The 14,310-nt window shown below is 36.3% G+C and overlaps 1 long non-coding RNA gene across 1 annotated transcript; it reads left to right on the top strand.

Moving 5' to 3' along the window:
• Window positions 1-7,581: 7,581 nt before the first annotated feature.
• LOC126828310 (uncharacterized) lies at window positions 7,582-11,659 on the top strand. The gene is made up of 5 exons (XR_007682985.2): window positions 7,582-7,620; window positions 7,967-8,018; window positions 8,308-8,474; window positions 10,728-10,895; window positions 11,613-11,659. It is a non-coding gene; the product is annotated as an uncharacterized LOC126828310 (long non-coding RNA).
• Window positions 11,660-14,310: the final 2,651 nt, after the last annotated feature.

The raw sequence follows: 14,310 nt of genomic DNA, 5'->3' as shown, positions 1-14,310 counted from the left end.
GACTAGGCCCCTAGTAGCCTACATCGCCTTTTCCCACTTTTCGTTACATTATTTAAGTTTCTGTGTCGTAGTGTTAAGTTGGTCTGTTTTCAGTATCTTAAGTTAATAAATTCACACAACTTACCTTCACAAATTAAAGAATATTCTGTAAAGAAGCTGCTCAATTTGAAAAGTTATTGATAAGCACATCCATCACATTGAAATGCAGGCATAACAATGACGCGACGTCATAGCACAGTGAAAAGGGAGATAACTACGCCCGTCTATGATGGGCTCAGACTAGCAATTATTTGCACATTAACTTCAATGTTAAATGGCCTTTTGCACAACATTCCGTTGATCCCAATCTTTATAGGCACACAGTGGGGCCGCATGTGACACCACTCTCCTCGACATAATTTTGTAGGGGTTGATCGTTTAGATTTTTTGATAGGAGGAATAGATGTACAGGGGTTAAAATTAAAAATGTCACCCCCGATGCAATGATTGTTCTGCGCAAAGACACTTTACATCTCTATCCACCCAAATATTACCCCAAAATGCTATGAAACTGCAAATTCTAGACCAAAAATCCAGGAAAAGGGAAAAAGAAAAAATTAAGGGAAGATTGTCTATTTATAAATCAGGAAATAAAGGGAAATAATTACTAGACTTAGACCTTATTAGTATTATGCAATACATGTATTTACTATTCAATGAGCACGACGATGGCTATTTATAGGGGAGTCATCACATCACCAAGATAGTAAATGTAATTAATGGAATAATGGAATATGAAAAAAATAAATCTAAACTTCTCTAATTGTTAAAAATAAAAGTGTTGTTCTACTAAGCGTAGTCAATTTTGTACGAGCGTTAATTAAACGAGCCTACCCGAAACCACGAAAACATTGAAAATAAATACGTTTCTATAGCAACAAATGATTGCCTGTTTAAGAAATGGGAAATAATAACCCAACGAACTATGACTGTGCAACGGCCAATCAATCTAAAATGGAAAACGAATTACAATTTTTGATAGAATACGATAATCTGTGATTCCAATTGACCCAAATTTAAATTAGGTTACACTACCCCCTAAAAACTTAAATTTTAATTCAATCCTTTACAAATAAAACCCAATAATGTCTATCTTTCTTTCAATGGGTAGGAGCTGATGTATTTTTTTAAAAATAATTTGTTAGTCTGAATCTTGTTATTCTGTCGGTATAATAGTACTTTTCTTATTGATTTTTTTCATATTGTCCTTATTATTTTGTGTATTTTGTATATAATACTATCCATTGCACCTCATGTCTTCCCTGGCATTCACACTATGGAATGCGTGGGAGAATGCAACCCACTGTCTGAAATAGGAGGTACGGGGTTCGATCCTGCTGTTGGCTCTTAAGGTTCCCCAGGGTTTTCCAACGTGGATTTCCTCTTGGTGGAGAACATAGGGTCTGGCATGCACGGTGGAGTGCACATAAAAGATCCCTTGCCAGTTGGAATTTGATATAAGAGTAGGCCGTCGCGCCGCTCTCCGGGCACAATTTCCCTAATAGTACACTGTATGGCGTATGCTCGTTTTCATTAGCACAATAGGAGCAGAAAAGAAGGAAGCTAAATCATAACAAGGTCGATTTTTTTGTATATTTTTCTAAAACCGGGTGACATTCAATGTTTAATGAATTTTTAATTTTATATTCAGTAAAATATAAATATAAAGTTTTAAAAAGAATTTTAAACTAGTAAAATAATTAAGTTAAGGAAATAAGGGGAAAAAAGAAAAGTTTTAAAAAAAAGTACGATCACAGGGCTATTAAAATATGTAGCAGTAAAGAGAGTATGCGTCACACGTTGGATGTGGAGAGTTTTGTAAAAGTGGCTTTCCACATCTAACCAGCGACTCATAGAACTACATAGTGCTACATTGTAGATACGATACAATGTTAAGTAAATAAGGGTTAGGTTTAAACATATACGTATTTGTCTATTAACGTAGGAAAAAAATAAATAAGAAAAATTGAAACGAAAGATTACTAAAATTGAAACAGTAAAGCTAGGTAAAAGAAAATAAATGATGTCTCCGGTCTAGGCAGGAAGAACGTTCGGAAATGGAGGTTTTGCGCATTTGACGCAAAACTCCATAGAAATTATTCGGATGCATGGATCGTAATAACATTTCGAAAGTCTAGAGGGGTGTTTTAGACTTGAATTTTGTTAATGAATGTAATTTACTGTTCTGTTCAAGTAATGTGTATATGTGTTTAACCGGGTATGGTTAATGTATGGACCTGTGTAAAATCGCGGTAAATGCGTTTAGGTTCAGGGCAAAGGCTTGCCCAAGGTAGTTTAAAACTGAATGGCCCTTTTAAAATTCGCGAGTTGCGTGTGGGTCGGTATTAGGTTTTAAATAAAAGGTTCAAAGTGAAACAGGGTGAAATGAAATATAGCGAGTAGCTTATGCAATGTGTCTGTCTCCAGGTTTCCGTGTTGTTCTGTAAAAACCTGTGTAAATCGCAAGAAAGCGTGTAGGTTTAGGGTAAAGATTTGCCCCAGGAAAATTCAAAACTGAATGGCCCTTTGTAAATTCGCGAGTTGCGTGTGGGTCGCTATTAGGTTTTAAATAAATGGTTTAAAATGAAACAGTGCACCTTGCAATATAGCGGTTAGCTTAGATTATTCAATGGCTTAAACTGTTTCTGGATTTTTCGTGTTGTGTTGTTAAAAATGTAAATAGGAGATAATAAGTTCAAAATATGTGTTAGAAGCTGGAAAACATACTATGGTAAAATGGGTAATTTAAATTTGGATTCGAATGTGCGGTTAGCTGTCGAATAAATTTTGAATTCTCGGAAATGTCATGCGTAGTGTATACGTAAAACCATACTTAATGACAACGAAAACGTCAGGAACTTATTAATAAATTGTCATATGTTATGTGTGTTGAAAGTAGGGAATATTATAACTTACGGTTGTGTTATATTGACTATTAGAGCCATGAGTAGAGTACAATTTGGTCTTGAGATAAGTATTGATCACATTTATTTCAAGATGCTGTTTTGTTTGATTTTAGAGAAGAAATAAATTCAGAAAAATCAAAAACATTTAAGATGTTTACTTAGTGTATCTATATCGTATTTAGAAAAGGGGCGTATCTGTCAAATGTTGATTAGTGAAGCACGGGAAAAGAGACAAGAGCTTTATAGTTTCTACACCTTTCCATCCTATATACTCAATGTTAATTGTGAGTTTATAGCACAGGTGGAATGTCTTAAACAATAACCAGATACGGTTAGGGTAATTAAATGAAGATGATTTGTTAATGAGATGAAACTGTTCATGCTAAGAACGTTAGTAATGAGTTTTTAATTTATTAATTACTGTAGGTGATAAGTACTAATTAATACTGCTAATTTTTATTAATGGGACAAATTAAGTTATATTGTCAATAGTTTATTCAGTTAAAAGTAAATAGAATTAAGGATTAATACAGGTGGGTTCCTAATAAAGTAAATACAATTTTAACTAGAACTGCGATGCAGTAATGACGGGTTTCACCGGTGCCACATTACCCTTGAACTTATGTCACTTCCGGTGCCAGTTACCCAGCAATATTAATTTCATTTATACATTTGTTACCATGTGTTACATATGTCAAAAAAGTGATCCTTACAAAATTTGTTACTAACTTACCGCTAAGTTAGCTGGCTATTTAATGGGAAATTTCTCGACAAGAGAAAATGCTAGAAGCAATTTTTGGACATCTATATGATTGTATTGATCCAATCTATATGTCCATTGGAATCAAATATCATAATGTTAAATGAATGATAAATATAACCCACTTCAAAACAATTTGAAGGCTAATAATACAGTTTTTGACAAAATTACATTAATTTCGGTGATAATAAATTTTTTTACATTAATTCTATGAAAATATAAATGGCATAAGGCCTCACATGGTGAAAATGTTATGATAATCGAATAATAATTGACACTTTTATAGACCAAAACCTATATCTCTGCAACCGAACAAATTAGAAACCATTTAGTGATATCTGTATGGTCGTATGGGTTTTTGCCCAAATGTCGTCATTTTCAGTGACAGTGAACATGTTAAATTGGATTGACCGAGTCAAAGGTGGCATGAGGCATCACATGGTAACAAAAATTGAAAATCGAACGATAATTGACACTTTTACATGAAAATAACGTTAAAAGTGACGCATGCAAAATTGCCTATTTCTTTGCAACTGCGCATATAACAATCTAATTTTGACATACATTGTCCTCGTATGGATTAATGCTACAAAATTATGAAAGTTGCGTAGAAATAATTTAAAATATGAAGACGATGAATGGGTTGTAAATAGCTGATTTTTACTCCTTTTTTCAACCTTAAATCCAAATGGCGCAAATACAAAACTGATATAAAAAAAAACCCCAAAAAACTAAGCCCGACATATTTTGCGCCTGTAGTAGGAGCATTCATCTTCATTGATAAGATTTGTAGAAATTAAGATTTTTCCTTAGGAAAAGACCTCCCGACCCGTCAAAATTTAAATTTTAGTCAAAATTGCGTCACTTCCAGTGCCGACAGAAAACTTTATAGGTAGAAACAAGTTGAGAATTTGCACCAAGGAGTATATGCGCTTTTGTTTTATACAAATCAGGCAATAAATAATTAATTTAGAACCCATAAACTGTAATAAAAATGCGAAAAGTCTTAAAAAATGATCCTGACGAAATTGGTTATTTTTTTGCAAGAGAAGAAGCTAGAAGCTATTTTTTGACATATTTATGATCGTATTGATCCAATCTATATTTCCATTGGAATGAAATATCATAATGGTAAACGAATACTAAATATAACTCACTTCAAAAAAATATTTGTTTTGAAGGCTAAAAATACAGTTTTTGCTAAAATGATATTACTTCCGGTGATAATGAAAATGTTAAATTAGTTTTATGAAATCAGAAATGGCATAAGGCATCACATGGTGAAAATTTTATGAAAATCGAATAATATTTGACACTGTTATAGACCAAAAACCTTGAAAAGTGACTAGTAGAAAATCGTCTATTTCTCTGAAACCTTACAAGTTAGAACCCATTTTGTGGTATCTATATGGTCGTATGGGTTCATTCTATTTGTTGATTGAAATTAAATATCATACCTTTAAACAAATAACATATACGACTCATTTGAAAAAAATATCGGTTTTGAAGGCTACGCAGTGTGAAACCCTAATTATAAATGAACTTAAGTGTAAGAATATGATTAAAATAAATGTTATAAATTAAGGGTAAAGAAACTGAATTTATATTGGTCTGATTAAGCAAGTACACGGATCAATTACGGGAAGTAATGTACCTTATCTTAACGCACAGCAACGACGCACCAGACAGAGGAAATCCGGCATATAAGCAGATATACATGTAGTTCTAAAGAGGAAATGAAAGAAGTGTTAACGGAACACCAAAATTTACAGAACAACAATTCTGAACAGGATTTGAAATTTTGTAGTGTTAGAAACAGTGAACTCATAAAATAAAACACAAATTTGTATGGAAAACAATCACTGGGTTTATTTCACACTACGTTTCAACAAGTTCCTCTTGTCGTTGTTGAAACGTAGTGTGAAATAAACCCAGTGTAACTTGATAACGACAAGAAGAACTTGTTGAAACGTAGTGTGAAATAAACCCAGTGATTGTTTTCCATATAAATTTGTGTTTTATATCATATGTTCAGTTACTAAATGCCGTATAAGGATTTCAGTGAACTTATTGACATTGAAACCGTGTTTATTTTATTGTGTTGGAACGTATAACCGAGTATTTATATTGAAACTGAATCAGTGAACTATTATTATTGTAGCATGTTTATCAGTATAATGATATTTTAGAATTAGGACTTGAAATTTTAATGGACATATTCAGAGCTATTAAGTATTGATATTGTATTGTATTTATTGCATGTGACATAATAAGCGTTAATTAAGCAACATTGCTTATTTAACGCATTGCAAAGGGGCGTGTTGTAATACTATAGGGTTTATTTTAGTTATAAGAAAGGTGTTTAATATAGAAATTCGTTACCTACATGATGTGTGACGAAAACTAAGGTAATGAAGTAGCTTGCATTATTCTACTACTATGTTAGACTAACTCACCGACAGTTATGTCAGTATCCATTGCTTGAAGTAGGGTACTATAGTCCAGTCATCTCGTGCACGGATTAGTACAATTAACTAGAATAGTGTTGACGTAAAACGGTGCCTATACGAAACACTTACCCAAAAATGGTAATTGTCCCGCCCTAATAGCTGACGCATTATACTTCTTTATAGGAGAGGGCTGGTTTGATTCACCTTCAGATATCATGATGAGACCGTAGGGAAGACATTATTCGGAGCCCAAGGGGAACATACCCATAGCTTCCTCGGCTTAGAGGCTAGGGTGAACACATCATCCTAGCGCGAGCCTTATGTAGAACTATCTAGAAGTATGTGTCTCTTGCCACGTTTGAGTCGTTAGTTCTGCGTTAGAAAGGATATTAAATTCAGACCATGGATATTTTAATAACTCCTTAAGTATCTCTAATAGATGTTGTAGTTTTCCTGGATTTAACTTTGTACTTTGCTGTATTTGTTATATAAACTTAGTAAGAACATAAACGGTGTTCCAGAATCAGTTAATTGATGATTGAAATAATTGATCCCACAACGTGAAGTCGAAGAAAGTCATGGACAAAAGTGACACACATCTGTACCCCGTAGTGCCACAGGCGTTTTTATTTGGAACCGCGACACAGGACGGTTTTTTTAGTTGCCGAGACACAGGATAGTGTCACGGGAGAACCCGTTCGAATTTTGCATCCTAGTTATTCACGAAACCGCGAGGTTGTTTTATTTTAGGTCTGTCGTCCAAGTTGTGGGACATTCCTATGTTGATATTTATGAGTCAGACACACGATTATATTTTCCCCGATCTTTACGATGGTGGGAATATATAATGGTGTCACCCCAAAAAATGAAATCCGCATTGACAGTTGAAAATTACGGTGACTGGGAGAGGACAACCTATGATTTTATTTTTCCCAAAGTATCTCGATCGACCGACTTAGTGGTCATAGGAGTAGCCGGTTCCAGTTCCAGATCTGTTGTTGTCCGAGATGTCAGACCGCGCTTTTCCGCCTCACCGTCGATACCCTCGTCCATGGGAGCGATTGGAGTGCTTTCGAGTAACCGTCTCGAGACCAGCTGTCGACCAAGGGGACGGGAAGTGCCAGTCTCGAAATTTGAGAGATACGTAGAAGAGTCGACGTAGCTACCAGGCTTGAGATACTAAGTCGATCGATCGAGATACTACGTCGATCGTTCGAGATAATTTGGGAAAAATAAAATCATTGGATGTCCTCTCCCAGCCACCGTAGAAAATCGTTAAAGGTTAATCCTGGCAAAATTTAACCTATAGCACAAGCCGGTTCCCCCAGGCTAATTATCTAAATCTTATCTGTGTCTTCAGATAAGAAAAGTTTCTATCGTGTACGCATGTTTAACCTTATCTATCTTCAAACACACGTCTAAGATAAAAATTCATTTACTGATAGGCCTACCTAAAGTCACTAAGGTAAGTCTTAAAAAAATTTTTTTTTTAAAATAAAGAAGACAATATGGAAATAACGAAAGGGTTATATATTCCATTAAACATAAGGCTCAGTGGGGTTTATTTTATCCTGCACACAGCCATGACCGCCATGTTGAAAATCACGTTCTAATCCGTGTCCTACACACAAAGACTAAATAAACATGTTCAATTTCATTAAATATGAAAATGAAAGTGGAATAAATTACTCGAAGTATACTCGGTGTTTTCGAATAAAATTAGACGCATTGATAACTGCAATAAAGTGTAATAAAGTGTACGAATAAAATAAAACAAAATAATACTCTATTATTGTTTTTGCGTTTTTCAGCCACCATGTTGTTTTTGGTTTGTGTTTTGATATTAATACCAGCGAGCTTAAGGTATGATTATTATCTTGTGAATTTCCTCCAGGGTTCTTCGGTTTTCTCACACAACTAAAGACACCTACGCGCAAACGAATTATTGACATAAAATCGAACCGTATGTTAGTCCCGTACGGCAGGCGCGTAATTAAAAGAATCCTTGAAAGTTGTAATTCGAAATGACCGGGAAACTCATAGCCCACTGCATAACTTATGTGCGCCTTAATTAGCCCGTCTGGAACCGGACACTAGCAAGATAAAGCCGATTTTATTTAACTTAATTTCATTTCATATGTTTATAATTTAGTCTACCAGCCGTTGACCCGAGTATTGATGTAGATATCCATCTAGACAGATTTAGGGAGCACGTGAAAAACGAATCAGAGAGATTATGGGTGGATATGGATTATAATAAGAATGGCCAGTATGACCGAGATGACCTGGAAACTCTAATAACTGATTACGACAATAATGGTACAGTGATTTATAAAGTTCTATTTTGATATAATCAAAAGTATCAGGGAACAGGTATATAGAGAATCTCCTACTCATCTTTTTTTTTGATATCAAAATATCAACTCAATTGGCTTTGCCGAAGTTTTATTTTTTACTTTATCGACACGTGTTGATATTTTTTGATATCAAAAAAGATTAGTAGGGGATTTTATGGATACCCCAACCCTTTCTTACGCACACAAGCAAATAAATATAATTCTTTGATATAGATTTCATTTTAGTGAACTTGATTACTCTACGGAGTAGTGATACATCATTTTTTGCCAGCAAGTCACCGGTTACAAAGTCTTATTATTAACCCGGCGTTTCCGTTAAGGTTATGGGTAGTATTGTAATTGTTTATGGTAAATGAGAACTTTTCTCCAACAATATTACTGGGTCGAAAAAGTAGTTCTTTTTAAATGAAAAAGTAGTGCTTTTTTGATAAAAAAACGTAGTTCCTTTTTGATAAAAAAGTAGTTCCTTTTTAGTTGGAGTCACGGTGGCTAAGTTTCGATGCCTGAATTTGTCGAGAAAGTTCATCAGGATTTTCAGACGTGGGTTCTCCTTGTCAGTGGTGCAGGACGGATGGTAATAGTATTTTAATTGTTTATGGTAAATGAGAACTTTTCTCCAACAATATTACTGGGTCGAAAAAGTAGTTCTTTTTAAATGAAAAAGTAGTTCTTTTTTGATAAAAAAAGTAGTTCCTTTTTGATAAAAAAGTAGTTCCTTTTTAGTTGGAGTCACGGTGGCTAAGTTTCGATGCCTGAATTGGTCGAGAAAGTTCATCAGGATTTTCAGACGTGGGTTCTCCTTGTCAGTGGTGCAGGACGGATGGTACAAAAAAACCCAAGGTCCTGTGTATACATTGGCATGCACGTAAAAGATCCCTTGGAATTCGATATATGAGTATGCCATAGTGCCGCTGCCCGGGCAAAATTTCCCTCATAGCACACTGTATGGCGTATGCCCGTCTTCATGAACCCAGTCGGAGAAGAACAGTAGGACGTTAAACCCCATTTCATTTCATTTTCATTTCGCTTTTTCTCCTCAGTTAGCTTGTCTCTTATGTTCAGAATGACAACGAATATGAAATATATTATAAACAGATTTGTTATATAATACTATGAAATAATGTGAAGCAATTATATGTACAAAGAAAATGTTTATTTGTTTGGATGTTTGTGGGATTCAAAATAATTTCATTGCATACAAACCATCTATTACAAGGTATTTAATTGTGCGGTTTATTTTGTACTTGGTGCCGTATACAATCATGAAATTGACAAGTAAAGATCATTATGTAGGATTTAGATAAAGAGCTGACAGTTCGCGCTACATGTAGTAAGACTGATAGAATTCTTGCTCTTTAAATTTATAATAGCATTATATTATATCGTTAACTAATTATTGAGTTCACATATATATCTATTGTAAGTCATATCCCACGCATTCAAATTAAAATGATTGACGGGTTGACACATACAAAGATTTATAAAATCAAAACATAGCCGATTCTAGGTGAAACCAGAATTTTATGTTTATCACTAATGTAGTAGAATTACTATTGCATCATTTGGTTTAGTAACCAATCGTTATAGTTTATTACGTCATATTGACCAATTAGATAATTGAAAGCTTAAAGCTGAACGTAGAAAACCATCAGAGCTCTGGCCGTTCGACAGCCAGCCACTAAATTCGGGAGAGACCGCCAATGTTCAAGAGACACCAGCTGTGATGAGTAGACCCCATTGATTTGTAGGGGAGCCATATGCTGTAGTGTGTTCCGTCAATAAATCCGATGTGCAAATTAGGGAGTGGAGACAAAGACATGTTAACTTTAATTATCGTAATGTAACCAAAGCTTGTAGCCTATGTATCCAGGGCTTGATATAAAATGTGGAAACGAACTGATGCATTGTTATTCCTGGTAGATAAACGTCTTAACGACTGAGATAAAAAAAAATATATGTAGGCTATACACAGCGTGAGTCCTCAGAAGAGAATAAGAAACAAATATAAACAGAGACAATACTAGACGATCTCAAGGCTATTAATATGTAGTAGGGAAGAGAGTATGCGTCACACGTTGGATGTGGGAGTGAGGGTGCCTTTGTACTTTCCACATCTAACCAGCGACGCATAGCACTGCAGAGTGTTACATATAATAGCTAAAAACTAGATAACGAAAAGGGGAATGAAATTAATTTTGAAAATGTATATTTTTAGGTGATCGTAAAATTACAGAAGTAGAATTTGAATTCCATTTTGATATGCAGGAACCAACTTTAGCCATCGTTGCTAAGGCCTTATTTGTTGAATATGACCACGACCAGGATGGCGTTATTGATTCTACAGATTTGGACGGTGTACATGATAGAATGGATCATCTACGTAGTAAGTTCACACCACCAACGTTTTTGTCTGAGTTTATTAAAATAAGAACTATGCTGTGCCGGATTTAGATTAGGAGAGACCCTATTCTATTCCACTTACTAGATCCCTCCAAGTCTTTCACCCTCACGGCTAGAGGAAGATGGAAGTCTGTTTGAAACATAATTAAGCAAAGCGGAGGGTGATAACAGGTGTTTAAGATTAAAGTACCCTAGATCTTGAGGCCTTAGAGACTTCAGTCTGCTAAGCCTATATAGGTAAATCCGGAACTTTTCGGCCTCCTGCTTAGCGAGCCGTCGCGACTCACACAAACTAAGTCGGAGGTTTAAAGGTTTTATCTCGGTTATGCCGAAATAGTTGTTCGGGATTTTCCAGCCTGGTTTCACCTTGTGTCGTACGGATGGTTGGGAAAGCCATAGAAGCCTTTCATTTGGTACGGAACCCCATGGCCACCGGTGTATTCGTTGGAGTTCACGTAAAAGAACCATCGACAGTTGGAATTCGATGAGGAATATCCGGAAACTCCACTCACCATGATAAATCCCCCTCATACAGCAAACGGCAAGGCGTATGGTCGGCTTTATTAGCCCGGTTTATGCTGAATAGACTGACGTTAAACCCATTTTATTTCAATTCATTTCTAGTTAGTTTGTCGTAATCACTAGTTTATTTAATAAATTTATAGTATATGTAATGTTTTGTTTTTCGTTTGTCTTTCAGAAGATGGAGTAATTGACCACGAGGAATTTGTAACATACTATACCGAGGTAAATATGACATATTAGAGCCTTTTGTCAAGCGTAAATTCCTGGTCCGTATCGCGTATCCGTATCGACTTTGCGTGTGATGTCATCAATGTGTGTGTATTTCTCATACGTAATACTACACACTGATACGGCAGCACGTATCGAACAGCTTTCACACGGAAAAGGTCCGTATAGCATCGTCGTCTTTTTACCGTCCTGGAATGTTGTGCCATGACTTTTTTATGAATCTATGTGTATCCTAGAACACGAAGGTGAATATTTGATGTGATTTTAACCACGATAAAGACTAGAAATTAATCATTATTCTGGTTGAGTTTTTCTCGGAATTTTCATATTTTCCCTATCTGTCTGCATGCAGGTTGATCCACGCGCTAAATTTAGGGAGTTGGGACCTTGCAAATCTGTAAATGATGTGATTCTATGGTAGAGTGGTATAAACTTTCTGAAATGATACATTAGTGAAACCAAACATTGCTCAGCTAGGCACTTGACTAGTACTGATGGTGATCTTGGTAGATAACTGCTATCATGATGTAATAGAACTAAGTTCAGCTCGAGAAAATCTGCCCAAACTCTAAAACTACATCGATGCAACGTATCATGTGACGATACGGATAAGTGATACGGATGGGGAGAATTCCCATTTCCAAAAGTCTCTATTAGCATACTACTAGTACAGCATCTAGTCGTTTAGATGGGATGAAAAAAAACGAGGCATACTTTATCAGCTTTTTAACTAACCACCGCTAATGGACGAATAAATATAAAGCTATTAAACACCATCCATTCAACGGTTCGCCACCGTTTGATTTGTCGATGTTATGAAACACGATGACTTTGATTCTATTTTAGTGAAAGTGGTGAAACTCCATGCATAGTTTTCACCGCATCACTACCTGGACTAGTCCTTTGTATCGGTTGAAAAAAACTGAGGTCAAGTGTACACTTTATACATTATCGGCTTAGCGAATGGTTAACGCGTGTGCGTTGCATCATAAGGTCTGTCATTGAGTCAAGTGGCGTGGTTTCGATTCCCCGCTTGTACGTGACAAGGAACAGGGTCCAACCTCGTGGGTTTTCTCCGGGTCCTCTGGTTTCCTCCCACGGCTAACGACCCCTACGCGCAAGCGAATTAATGGAAAAAAAACTGAACCATATGTTAGAACCGATATGAGGTCTGTCACTGAGTCAGATGACCTAGTTTGTGTCGAGTGGTCGTTAAACCCCATTTCTCTCTCTCTCTCTCTCTCTATATATATATATATATATATACTCAAAAAAGAAAAGCAGAGCACATTTTTCATCCTTTTCTTCTTTATTTGAACGGGATCGTTATTTCCATAAATCTTACTTGTTTTTAATGCGATTATGTAAGGATAAAAGAAATTCGTTATTGGTTTTAAATGTAGGGTCACTAATTGTGACTGGTCATACTTTTTGCCGAAATTTGTTTTCGCTTGATTGCACCAAGACACATGAGTTTAACAACTCCACAAGCTTTTCGCATGAAACCCCAATCTAAGGCCTTTAAAATCCCAGGATTCTCGTTTTCAAAATTAAGTTGAAGATGTAAACATTCAACGAGCCAAGCGATGCTACATTTGCACGAAGACCAACTCAACAACGCTACCGGTCGGTTACAAGCCTGTGAATACCAGACAGAGGTAGCCAGGCTGTTGAATGTTTCCCAGGGTACAATTTCTCGACTTTGTGATAGCTACCGACAGCGAAATTCAACATGTGACAGCACAAGCTCAATCCAAACAAGAGTGCCTCCACCTGCCCTGGATCGTCACATCCGATTACTTTATTTGCGGAAACGGTTCACTTTACAACCGCGACCTCTACTGCAGCAGCAAATTCCTGGACGGCGTAGGATCTCAGACCAAACAGTCCATAGACGCCTACGTAAAACCGTATTAAGAGCCAGAAATATTGTTAGAACTGTTGTTTTGAAACACGCAGACACTGTCAAATCCGACTTAATGGCACACAGGGTATGGCTGGAGAACAGTTTGCTTCAGCGACGAATCGCGGTTCCTGTTGCAACGAGGGTATACCGACGACGAAATGTCACTATGCGTGTCTTTTTGTTTTTTAGAAGAGTATATATATCAGATATTGGAGTCGCGGTGCCTCAGTGTGAAAGATGTTGGCTCGCAAATGTGAAGGTACCAGTGTGGGCCGAGAAAGTTCATTGTGATTTTCCGCCGTGGTCCCCCCCCCCCCCATTAGTCGTTTAAGACGGGTGGCCTGATAGTCGTTCGGATGGGACGAAACCCGTGACAGTTGGAATTCAAAATAAGAATAGACAATAGCGCCGCTGCCCAGGCAAAATTTCCCTAACAGCACACAGCATAGAACAATGCCTGTTCTTCATTAGCACAACAGGACGTTAAACCCCATATCGTTTCATTTTATTCTGTGTAGTTTGTGTCTTGTCCGCAGGTTTGTCTTATCGGTTTTGTTTGCGGGTAGCTCCCCACCCACCACCTGCACTTAATATTATGATAATGAATCCTATTGGATTTTTTGTTACAGCTATTGACGGTGTTATACATCCTACAGATACAATCTGGACAAGTACCAGAAATAAACTAAACATAAACAGATGTTACCATAATTAATTGTGTAATAACACATTATGTTTT

The sequence above is a fragment of the Patella vulgata genome, chromosome 1, assembly GCF_932274485.2.
Source record: "Patella vulgata chromosome 1, xgPatVulg1.2, whole genome shotgun sequence".
NCBI classification, from domain to species: Eukaryota; Metazoa; Mollusca; class Gastropoda; family Patellidae; genus Patella; species Patella vulgata.
The sequence above is the reverse complement of the archived record's forward strand: the minus strand, read 5'-3'. Positions and strand labels throughout refer to the sequence as shown.